Genomic DNA, 12,313 nt, shown 5'->3' with positions numbered 1-12,313 from the left:
GGAAGAGTCATAATCATACAGATAGTAGGCTGTGGTTGCAAGGGTGGCCAGGACTAGCCCTTATTTGAAAGAGAGTGCATGTTGATTAACATTCAGATTTTTTTTGCAGGTTTTGCTATTGCAGGTAATGCTGCAAAAAGCATCCTCCTATTGATATCTTTATTGCATTCATTTTCTTATAATTCCTTCTTAAAGGAGAGTGACAGGTTCAAATTGGATACAATTCCCATGGTGACTGATAGGCTATTGAATGCACTGGGAAGCCTGCTAAGGCTGAATTGCTTAATTATTACATAATTGCTATCCATGAAAAATGTGTCTTTTTGTCCTTGCAACAGCAACGTATGGAAGTACCAGTTTCCCTGCAGCCTCACCAACAGAAGAGGTTGTCAACAATTTGGAGTTTCTTCAATCCACAGAGAAAAAGAAGTGTAGTTTTAATTTTCATTTTTCTTATTTTGAGAAATGTTGAACATCTTTTCACATGGTGAAAGACTATTTGTATTTCTTTGGTCAACTATCAGTTCTGGTTCTTTTTGTAAATTAATATATTAGCATTAAAGTTTCAAAATGGATCTTGAGTATCGATCAGTTTAGAACGTAAGGTCTGTGAATACCAGGGCTTTCCAATCTGTTTTATTCATGACTCTATCCCAGATGTCTAGAGGGAATACTTGCACATGGCACATACATGCTCAATAAATATTTGCTGAATGAATGACTGGTTTTTGCTGGTCAGTAAGTGAGAGTCTGGTGAGACAACTTTTTTTTTTAAATTGTTCACAATAAAGAGGAGTTTTATTTTAGGAAAAACTCATGATGGTCTTTATTCAAGGATGTTTAATTTCTAAAGCCCCAAACCAACATTGTTTTTTAAAATTTAAATTCAATTAATTAACAGATATTGAATTATTATTTTTATAGGTAGAGGTGAATGACTCGTCAGTCTTATATAATATCCAGTGCTCATTGCACCATGTGCCCTCCTTAATGTCCATCACCCAGTTACCCCATTCCCCTTCCCTTCCCACAACCCTCAGTTTGTTCCCTATGATTAAGAGTCTCTTAGGGCTTGTGATGAGACAACTTGAGGCAAATAAATAAAAGTAATTTCAGACTCTCCCATGCTGAGGCTCATTTTTTTTGTTTTGTTTTTTAATTGTGGTAAAATACACCCAACATAAAATTTCCCATCTTAACCATTTTTAAGTGCACAATTCAGTAGTGTTAAGGACATACAATTATTGTGTTATTGACACCACCACCCATCCATAGAACTCTTTTTATGTTGCAGGACTAAAGCTCTGTACTCATTAAACAACTCCTCATTCCCATCTCCCCTCCACTCTGGCAACCAGTGTTCTACTCTCTGTCTCTATGAATTTGGGTATTCTAGATACCTATATAAGTGAATTATACAATATTTATTCTTTTGTGACCAGTTTATTTCACTTAGCATAATATCTTCAAGGTTCACGCATGTTGCAGTGTAGGTCAGAATTTCCTTCCTTTGTAAGGCTGAAGAGTATTCCATTGTATGTATATACCGTATTTCATTTATCAGTTCATCCATCAATAGACATTTGGGTTACTTACATGTTTTAGCTATTGTGAATAATGGTCCTGTGAACATGGGCATATAAGTATCTGTTTAAGCCCCTGCTTTCACTTTTTTTGGGGAGGTATACATCCAGAAGTAGAATTGCTGGATGATTTGGTAATTCTGTGTTTAATTTTTTTTTGAAGAACCACCTTCCTTTTTTCCACAGCAGCTGTACCATTTTGTATTCTCACCAGAGTCCACAAGGGCTCAAATTTCTTTTTTTAAAGGTTTATTTATATTTTAAAAATATTATTTATGTACTCATGAGAGAGAGAGAGAGAGAGGCAGAGACATAGGCAGAGGGAGAAGCAGGCCCCATGCAGGGAGCCTGACGTTGGACTCGATCCTGAGTCTTCAGGATCAGGCCCTGGTGGCGCTAAACCGCTGAGCCACCTTGGCTGCCCAAGGGTTCTAATTTCTCCACATTCTTACTAACAGTTGTTATTAGCTTTTTATTTTATTTTATTAATTTTTAAAAAATATTTTATTTATTTATTCATGAGAGAGAGAATGGCAGAGACACAGGCAGAGGGAGAAGCAGGCTCCATGCAGGGAACCTGATGCGGGACTCTTTCCGGGGACTCCAGGATCATACCTTGGGCCAAAGGTAGGCACTAAACCGCTGAGCTACCCACCCAGGGGTCCCCTGTTATTAGCTTTTTATTTTTTTATTTTTTAATTTTTTTTAGCTTTTTAAATAAAACTTTATTTTGTAATAGTCATCATAGTAAGTATAAAGTGATACCTCATTGTGGTTTTAATTTTTATCTCTTTAATAACTAGTGCTGTTCAGTATCTTTCCATGTGCATAATTATTCACCATTTGTGTATCTGTTGAGAAATGTGTAAGTCTTTTCCCCATTTTTAATTTTTTTTAAGTTGTAGGAGTTCTTTATATATTCTGGATATCAATCTCTTATCAGTTACATTATTTGCAAATATTTCCTCCAACTCCATGGGTTGCCTTTTCACTCCATTGATAATGTCCTTCGATGCACAGAAGTTTTTACTTTGGTGAAGTCCAACTTATCTATTTTTCTTTTGTTACCTGTACTTTTGGTGTAACATCCACGAAATCATTGCCAAATCCAATGCCATGAGGTTTTTCTTCTATGTTTTAACTTTTATTATTTATTTATTTATTTATTTATTTATTTATTTATTTATTTATTTATTTTTGTTTTAACTTTTAAATGACCTCCCCCTCACCCCCCCCCCCTGCTTTTTTGCTCTTCGGGTTCTATGATAGAGATGTCAAAATAATCATAGGATATGTCCCCTGCTGGATACCATTGATATATGCACAAGAGCTGGCTGTTTCCATGCATTGCTAAAGAGTCAGGGCTTTGGTGATTGAATGCATCAAATTGGGGGATTGAACACTTTGATAGTAAATCTTAGAGCCTTTGGTGCTTCTCAGCTGGGCTTACTTGTGGCTTATCAGAATCAGTTGTTCACTGCCACAAGTGTTTATTTTTCTAGTTACTTTTGGGGCTGGAGTTGTTGTTCTGAAAGTTGAGGGTTCTAAATACGTTATAGGATAGCCGAGGTTACTACTATTCATGTCCTAGTTTGCTAGAAAGTGACAGAATAACTAAAGGTCTGAGTACTCTCTCATTCTGGGTTTTTGCTTTTTTGTTTTGTTTTTTGTTTTTGTTTTTTTTTTTTAATATTAACTCTCACCTCCAGTAATAAAACTAGTTTCTATAGGTATAACAATCATCTTTGTCTTCCAGGCTGAGAGTTAAGGAAAAAAATATCCTCTAAACTTTCTATAGCTCAGTCAAAACAAGCTGGAGTTATACAAAAGAAACTTCACTCAAAAGCTTAAGGGAAGGAGTGCCTGGGTGGCTCAGTCCATTACGCACATCTGGTGCTTGATTTCTTTTTTTTTTTTTTTTTTAAAGATTTTATTTTTTAATTCTTATTTATTTATGATAGTCACAGAGAGAGAGAGAGAGAGGCAGAGACACAGGCAGAGGGAGAAGCAGGCTCCATGCACCGGGAGCCCGACGTGGGATTCGATCCCGGGTCTCCAGGATCGCACCCTGGGCCAAAGGCAGGCGCCAAACCGCTGCGCCACCCAGGGATCCCTGGTGCTTGATTTCTGCTCAAGTTGTGGTCTCAGGGTGTGAGATTGGGCCCCTTGTTGGGGCTCCACGCTCAGTGGGAAGTCTGCTTATCTCTCTTCCTCTCTCATTCTCTTCCCCTTCTCACATATGCACTCACTTCCCCTCTCTCTCTAAAATAAATAAATCTTAAAAACAAACAAACAAACAAACAAAAACTTAAGAAGGGAGGGGAAAAAAGAGAAAATAAAGTCATTGATATATATAATACTTTACTTGGGCTGGGCCTTGATAAGGTGGTAGAGGGTGGCATGTGGAGTTGGGCACCTCTACCTCCCAGAGATCATTGCTGTGTTGTGCACCAACCTATTCTCCAATTATCTTAGACTTACTTTTGATAGAGTGTCCCAGAACTCTAAAGAGGGCCTCACCATATCTACAATGTACAGTGTATCTACCCCAGGATACCTGTGGGAAGCTGTTTGTCTTGGCTACGCTGAAACCAGTTTTCTTGAAGACACCTTGAGCTTTGTGGATGGAGAGAGGGCCAATAGGGTTCTTGAGACAGCATTGCCAAGAAGAAAAAAAGTATGGCTAATGGATCAGCTTGATTATCAGAGTCTTGAATCTATGGAGCAGGGATTATAGGAACAGTATGATACTATATCTGACCTGATCTTTATCCAGCCTCCCCCAAGGGACATGTGCTTCTGGAGGGGGAGGCTATGGTATGAAGAAGAGGAACCAGGTAGGGTGACCATCTGTCCCTGTTGTCCAGGACTAATCCATTTTTAGCGCTGAAAGTCCTATATCCTGGACTCAAGCAAACTCTCAGTCCTTGGCAAATTGGAATGTTTGGTTACCATAGAGGCAGGTCACTAGGCGTCAGGAGTTCTGCTGTGGTAACTCCCCCCTTAAAGAGCCTACCTGGAGAAATAACCAGAGCTTCCTCAATACCTGGACAAGAAGGAGACCCTGAGTCTGGTGGGCCAGAGGATATTAGCAACACTGTGGCGCTTACTGGTGGCAGAACTGCAAAACATCAAAGACAAAAAGAGCTTAAAGGCAGCCAGAGAGAAAATATATATCCAAAGGGGAACAAAAATTAGATTGAGCAAAAATGGAAGCCAGAAGATAATAGCATAACATCTTTAAAGTGTTGAGAGAAAATACTGTCAGCCTAGAATTCTCTTCACAGAGAAATTATCTTTCAAGAACAAGGGTGAAATACATACATTTTCAGACTTTTTTTTAAAAAGATTTTATTTATTTATTTATTTATTTATTTATTTATTTATTTATTTATTCATGAGAGACACACAGAGAGAGGCAGAGACATAGGCAGAGGGAGAAGCAGGCTCCCTGTGGGGGAGGACAGGAGAAGGGCTGGTGCTGCAGAAGGAAAACGTTGAGGGAAGCCCTGTTACTGGGAGACTCTGAAGGCACCACACCTCTTGGTGTCCAGATGGAGCAGCATGCTAGCCACCCAAATGGAAAAGTCAAAGAGGAAAGTAATGCCATGCTTCTGTGTTGAACTTTATTAATCTTTAAGCAAATTCCCCACCAGTCACTTTCCTGAACATCCAAAGAACAAAGCTGCCCTCAGGAGTTGAACACAAGCCCAAGGAATGCCTGGGACTCCTAGAATGTATGTATACCAACCTCCAGCTTCAGACCCAACTTGCCCAACAACAGGTGGCTATTTTGGAAAATTTACAAGCATCCATGACACAGCTGGCTCCTGGGAGGGGAAGCAAGAAGTCTTCCCTTCCAGTCTTATCCTGCAATCTGCTTTTAAATCACCTGTCCCAGTTCAGTAAATGAATTGTGGAACAACAACAACAAAAAAATCAATGTGGGACTCGATCCCAGGACTCCAGGATCACAACCTGAGCCGAAGGCAGATGCTCAACCACTGAGCCACCCAGGTGCCCCATATTTTCAGATTAATAAAAACATATAATTAATCATCAAAAGACCTTTATTAATGGAACTTCTTAAGTTCTACTGTCCAGTGCAGTAGCTGCTAGCCACATATGGCTATTTAAGTTAAAATTATAAAATAAAAAATAAATAAAATAAAATTATAAAATAATAAATTCAGTGATTAGTAACATTTGCCATATTTCGAGTGTTCAGTAATCAAGTGTGGCCAGTAGCTTGTATATTGGACAGTACAGATATTGATGATTTCCACCATTTTGAATAGCATATTGAATAGCACTGTTAAAAGATCTACCTCAAGCAGAAGGAGAAAATTCCAGAACAAAGGTCTGAGATGCAGAATGGAAGATCTAGTAAAAAAAAAAAAAAAGTAAATGTGTGAGTAAATCTCACACATACATAGGATTTATAGGATTTAAACATTTATAAATAATATTAATGTCTAAACTGAGGAGGGTTAAAAAAGAAAGTGCCAAATTACTTGCACATATAAGTCAAGAAGGAGATGATTAGAGTTAAAATATTCTAAGATCTTTTTATTCATGTAAAAAGTGGATCAAAAAATTCAACAGTATGCTGTTTACAAGCAACACACTTAAATATAAGGACTCAGAAAAGCTGAGAGAGATGAAAAAAGATGCACCAGGCAAATATTGTTCAAAACAAATCTGTTGATAAATTTTACAAGAAATTTAAACACTTTATAATGATAAAGCTTTAATTTGCCAGGAAGATAAAATATTTCAAATTCTGTGCTCCTAAAATGAAGCTTCAAAGCATATGAAGTAAAAATTGACAAAACTACAAGAAATAATTGACAAACACAGCATTATAGTAAAAGGTTATAAATATATTTCTCTCAGTATTTGGTAGATCAAAAAGATAAATGAATAAGGATACAGAAGACTTGAATATCACAATTAACCATTTTGATTTAATAGATATATGTAGAACACCGTTCAATAAGTGAATAATACACATTGTTTCCAGATGCCTGTGGGACATTTGTGAGTATTAACCATGCATAAAGCAAATCTCAACAGATATCAAGGAATTGGTATTATATAGACCCTTTCCATGAAAAATATGGTCCGAGAGCAACATCAGCATCATGTGACAACCTGTTAGACATGTATAAGCTAAAAAAAGAAAAAAGGAATGTATAAGCTCAGGGGCACCTAGCTGGCTTAGTTGGTAGACCATGTGACTCTTGATCTCAGGATCCTAAGTCCAAGGCGCACATTGGGCATGGAGCCTACTTAAAAAAAAAAAAAGTAAAAAAATCAGGCCCACCCCTAGATCTCCTGGGTCAAAATCTGCATTTTGACAAGATCCCCAGAGGATTCATGTGTGTATTAAAGTTTGATACAAAGCATGTTTTCTTGTTCCTCTTTCTTTTCTTAATGTATTTTTAAAATTTTTAAAAATTTAAGTAATCTCTATACCTGATGTGGAACTCAAACTCACAGCCCTGAGATTAAGAGTCACATGCTCTTCCAACCCAGCCAGCCAGGCACCCCATAAGAAGGCTTTTTTAAAAAAATGTAAACTCCTAAGCCCAACATGAGGCTTAAATTCACAACAACACAAAGCATGTTTCCTAATCACAGTATAATTAAGTTAGAAATCAATAATATGAAGATAATTAAGAAAATTCCATGTATTTGGAAATTAAAAACACTTCTGAAAATAGTTATACATACATATATATCTCATGTGTATATTGTATGACATATGATGATATATATATATTTGATATATATATATGATACAGTTTATTCCATCTGCAGATAATACTTGTGTATTTGTCAACCCTGGCTGGTTTCCTGAGTCTGTAACCGCAAAATTGAGAATCACTGCCTCAAACTGTGCCATAATACTAGTTTAACTGTAGATAATATTTTGAGAACCAGTAATGTGCTTTTTTTTTTTTTTTTTTTAATCTTTCTGAATACGTGACATCATCATAGCTGGTTTGAGGTCTGCATCTGCCTGAGAAGAGATTAGGATGTGTCACAGAAAGGAGACAAAAGGAAAGAAAAAGGCAAGGTTTTTTTTTTTTTTTTTTTTTTTTTAAGATTTTATTTATTTGAGAGAAAGAGCATGAGTGAGAGACAGCATGAGCAGGGGGAGGGGCAGAGGGAAAAGCAGACTCCCTGCCGAGCAGGGCTCCGAAAACAGGGCTTGATCTCAGGATCCTGGGATTATGACCTGAGCTGAAGGTAGATGCTTAACTGACTGAGGCACCCAGGTGCCCCAATAGTTTTTTTTTTTAAGATTTTATTTATTTGAGAGAGTGAGCAAGAGAGAATATGAGTGGGAAAAGGGGTAGAGGGAGAGGGAGAGGCAGGTTCTCCACGGAGCAGGGAGCTTGATCCCAGGACCTTGGAATCATGATCTGAGCTAAAGGCAGAGGTTTAGCTGACTGAGCCATCCAGGCACCCTGAGAAACAGCATTATTTTAAAAACCTTTTATAATGTAAAAGTTCAAATATATACAGAAGTAGAAAAAGTGGTATAATGAATCCTTGTGTACCTGGCACCATATAAAACGATGATCAACTCATAAAGAATCTTATTCCATCGGTAGCACCCCCCCCCCCATTTTTGCCTTTCCCTTTGGATTATTTTATTTTTAAAGATTTTATTTTTTATTTGAGAGAGAGAGCAGAAGAGAGAGTGAGCTCGGGGGAGGCACAGAGGGAGAGGGAGAAATAGGCTCCCTGCTGAGCATGGAGCCCGATGTAAGGCTTGATCCTAGGACCCTGAGATCATGACCTGAGCCAAAGGCAGATGTTTAACCAACTGAGCCACCCAGGTGCCACTCCCTTTGGATTATTTTATTATTTTAAAGATTTTATTTATTTATTAATGAGAGCGGCTCATGATTTGAACCTAGACCAAGAGTCAGAGTATTAACTGACTGAGCCACCCAGACACCCCTGTGCTTTTTCTTTGAACAGTTTATTGTTTTACAGGGTCAAAAGAAGAAAGCTCATACATGCAGTTGTTGAAATATCTCCCAAGTTTTTCTCTTTTCTTTTTTCAAAAATAATTTTTTAAAAAGATTTTATTCATTCATGAGAAACCCAGAAACAGGCAGAGACATAGGCAGAGGGAGAAGCAGGCTCCCGCAGGAAGTCCTATATGGGACTCAATCCTGGGTCTCTGTGATCACGCCCCAAGCTAAAGGCAGACGCTCAACCACTGAGCCACCCAGGCATCCCATTTTTCTCTTTTCAAAAAAATATTTTGGAATAATTTTAGATTCACAGAAAAGTTGCAAAATAGTAGAGTTTCCTAATATTCTTTCCCTAATGTTAACATTAACATTAGCCGTAATGTTAACATTAACCGTAGTACAATTATGAAAGCCAGGAACTGGTAATAATATTAAGTAAGCTACAGAGTTTATTAGAATTTTAACAATTTTCCCCTTCAGTATCACTTTTTTCTGTTCCAGGATTCCACCAAGGTCCCCCATTGCATTACATTTGTTTTCACTTCCGTAGTGTCCTCCAATCTGTGACAACTCTTCAGTCTTTCCTTGTCTTTCTTGACTTTGACACTTTTGATAAGTACTGATCAGTTATTTTGTAGAATATCACTCAATTTCATTTTATTTAGCAGCTTTAGAATTACGTACCATATAGTCCACTTATTTAACATACACACTTCAATGTTTTTACTATATTTAAATGAGGTGTGCAACTATCCCCATAATCTAACTTTAGTACATTTTCATCATCCCATAAAGAAACCTTATACCCATTAGCAGTTACTCCCCTTTCCTCCCAACTGAATGCTGTCTCCTCCGCCAGCCATAGCCAGCTCCTATCTACTTCACATCTCTGTGGATGTGCCTATTCTGGACATTTTATATAAATGGTATGACACAGTGTAGCCTTTTGTGTATTTCATTTAACATAGCGTTCTCAAAGTTCATCCATGCTCTGGCATGTATCAGTACTTCATTATTTTTTAATGATCAAATAATATTCCATCATAAGTATATACTAGATTTTGTTTATCTATCATCAGTGGATGGGCATTTGGCTTGTTTCCATTTCTTGGCAATTATTATAAATAATACTACTATGAACATTTGTATACAAGTCTGTGTGGACATATGTTTTTATTTGTCTTGAGTATATACGTTGGAGTAGAGTTGTTGAGTCATATGGTAAGTCTATTTTAACATTTTGAGGAACCATCAAACTATGCTCCAAAGAGGCTGAACCAGTTTACATTCCCATCAGCAAAGTATTCAGTTTCAAAGGTTCATATTCAAAGGTTCCACTTTCTCTATGTCCTCACCAATACTTGTTATTATCTGTTTTCCTTTTTTTAAAAAAATATTTATTTATTTATTTATTTATTTATTTATTTATTTATTTATTTATTTATTTATGATAGACTTAGAAAGAGAGAGAGAGAGAGGCAGAGGAGGAGGGAGAAGCAAGCTCCAGGCCAGGAGCCCGACGCGGGACTCGATCCCGGGACTCCAGGATCGCGCCCTGGGCCAAAGGCAGGCGCCAAACCGCTGAGACACCCAGGGATCCCCAATCTGTCTTCTTAATTATAGCCATCCTTATGAGTATGAATGGTGTCTCATTGTGATATTGTTTTTTTTAATTGTGATTTTGATATGCATTTTCCTAATTATTAAGATGTTGAGCATCTTTTAATATTTATTGGCCATTTGTATATCTTCTTTGATGAAATATCTATTCAAATTATTTGCTTTTTTAAAAAATTGGTTATCTACTTACTGTTGAGTTGTAAGAATATAATAATATTATTATATTATTATTTATATCATCTGGAGACAAGTCCTTTATCAGATATATGAACTTCAAATATTTCACTGACTGAGCCAGCCAGGTGCCCCTCCCACTTTATTGATGATTCTTTTAAAGCACAAAGGTTTTAAATTTTGATGAAGTCCTATTTATCTACCTTTTATCATTTGTGCATTTGATGTTGTATCTAAGAAACCATTAACAAACCCAAGATTATGAAGATTTACTCCTATGTAAAAAACTATATAAAAACTCCTATATATATATATTTTAAAAAACCCTCTTTTCTATGAGTTTTAGCTTTTACTTTTAGTTCTGTGATCTACTTTGAGTTAATTTTTCTTAAGATTTTTTTTTTCTTAATTCATTTGAGAGAGAAAAAGGGCAAGAGAGCTTGAGCAGGGGGAGGGTCAAAGGGAGTGGGCAAAGCAGACTCCCTGCTGAGCAGGCAGCCCAACCTGAGGCTGGTGGAGCCCAGGACCCTGGGATCATGAACCTGAGCCAAAGGCAGACACTTAATTAACTGATCCACCTAAGCACCCTTGAGTTAATTTTTGTGCAGGTGAGTTGGGAATCCAGTCATTCTTTTGCATATTGAAATGTAATTGTCCTACTATCATTTGCTGAAAAAATTATTCTTTGTCCCCTTTGAATTGTCTTGGTCTCTTTGGGTTTTAAAAAATTATTAATTAATTAATTTTTAAGATTTTATTTATGTGAAAGAGAGCACAAGCAGGGGTGGGACAGAGGGAGAGGGAGAAGCAGACTCCCTGCTGAGCAGGGAACTCCATGTGGGACTGGATCATAGGACCCTGGGATCATGACCTGAGTCAAAGCAGATGCTTACTTAACTGACTGAGGTACCTAGGTGTCCAGTTTTGGGGTTTCTTTCTTTTCTTTTCTTTTTCTTTCTTTCTTTTTTTTTTTTTTTTTTTTACAGATTTATTTATTTGAGAGAGGGAGAGTTGAGTGGGGGGAGGGGCAAAGGGAGAGAATTCTCAAGAGGACTCCCAGCTGAGTGCAGAGCCCCACACAGGGCTCAGTTCCAGGACCCTGAAATCATGACCTGAGCTGAAATCCAGAGCTGGCCGCTTGACAACCTGAGCCACCCAGGTGCTTCTGTCTTGGTCCCTTTGTAAAAAAATAAATTAATCATAAATATTAGGGTTTGTTTATGAACTCTCAATTCTTTTTTTTTTTTTTAAATTTTTATTTATTTATGATAGTCACAGAGAGAGAAAGAGAGAGAGGCAGAGACATAGGCAGAGGGAGAAGCAGGCTCCATGCACCGGAAGCCCGATGTGGGATTCGATCCCACGTCTCCAGGATCGTGCCCTGGGCCAAAGGCAGGCGCCAAACCGCTGTGCCACCCAGGGATCCCCTCTCAATTCTATTTCATTGATCACTATGTCTGTTCTTATGTCAGCAACACATTATCTCCATTTTTTTAGTTTGTGGTAAGTTTTGAAATCAGGTATTATGGGACCACCAACTGTGTTCTCTTCCATGATTATTTTGGCTATTCTGAGTCTCTTGCATTTCCTTACAAATTTTAGAATCAAGCTGGTCAATTTCTCCAAAAAAAGGCAGGTAGTATTTTGATAAGGATTGTGTTGAATTTGTAGGTTAATATTGCCATCTTCACAATATTAAGTTTTCCAAATCTAGAACATGATATATGTTTCCATTTATTTACTTTTTATTATTTTTTAAAGATTTTATTTATTTATTCATGAGAGACAGAGAGAGAGAGAGAGAGTGAGGCAGAGACACAGGCAGAGGGAGAAGCAGGCTCCATGCAGGGAGCCCGACGTGGACTCTCCCAGGTTTCTAGGATCACGCCCTGGACTGAAGGCAGCGCTAAACTGCTGAGCCAGCTGGGCTACCCTATTTCC

General features: G+C 37.6%; 1 pseudogene; it reads left to right on the top strand.

The window, feature by feature from the left end:
- The first annotated feature begins 4,587 nt into the window (after positions 1 to 4,587).
- LOC144302488 (TSSK6-activating co-chaperone protein pseudogene) lies at positions 4,588 to 5,522 on the top strand (annotated as a pseudogene).
- Positions 5,523 to 12,313: the final 6,791 nt, after the last annotated feature.

The sequence above is a fragment of the Canis aureus genome, chromosome 31 (genome assembly GCF_053574225.1).
Source record: "Canis aureus isolate CA01 chromosome 31, VMU_Caureus_v.1.0, whole genome shotgun sequence".
Classification (NCBI taxonomy): domain Eukaryota; kingdom Metazoa; phylum Chordata; class Mammalia; order Carnivora; family Canidae; genus Canis; species Canis aureus.
The sequence above is the reverse complement of the archived record's forward strand: the minus strand, read 5'-3'. Positions and strand labels throughout refer to the sequence as shown.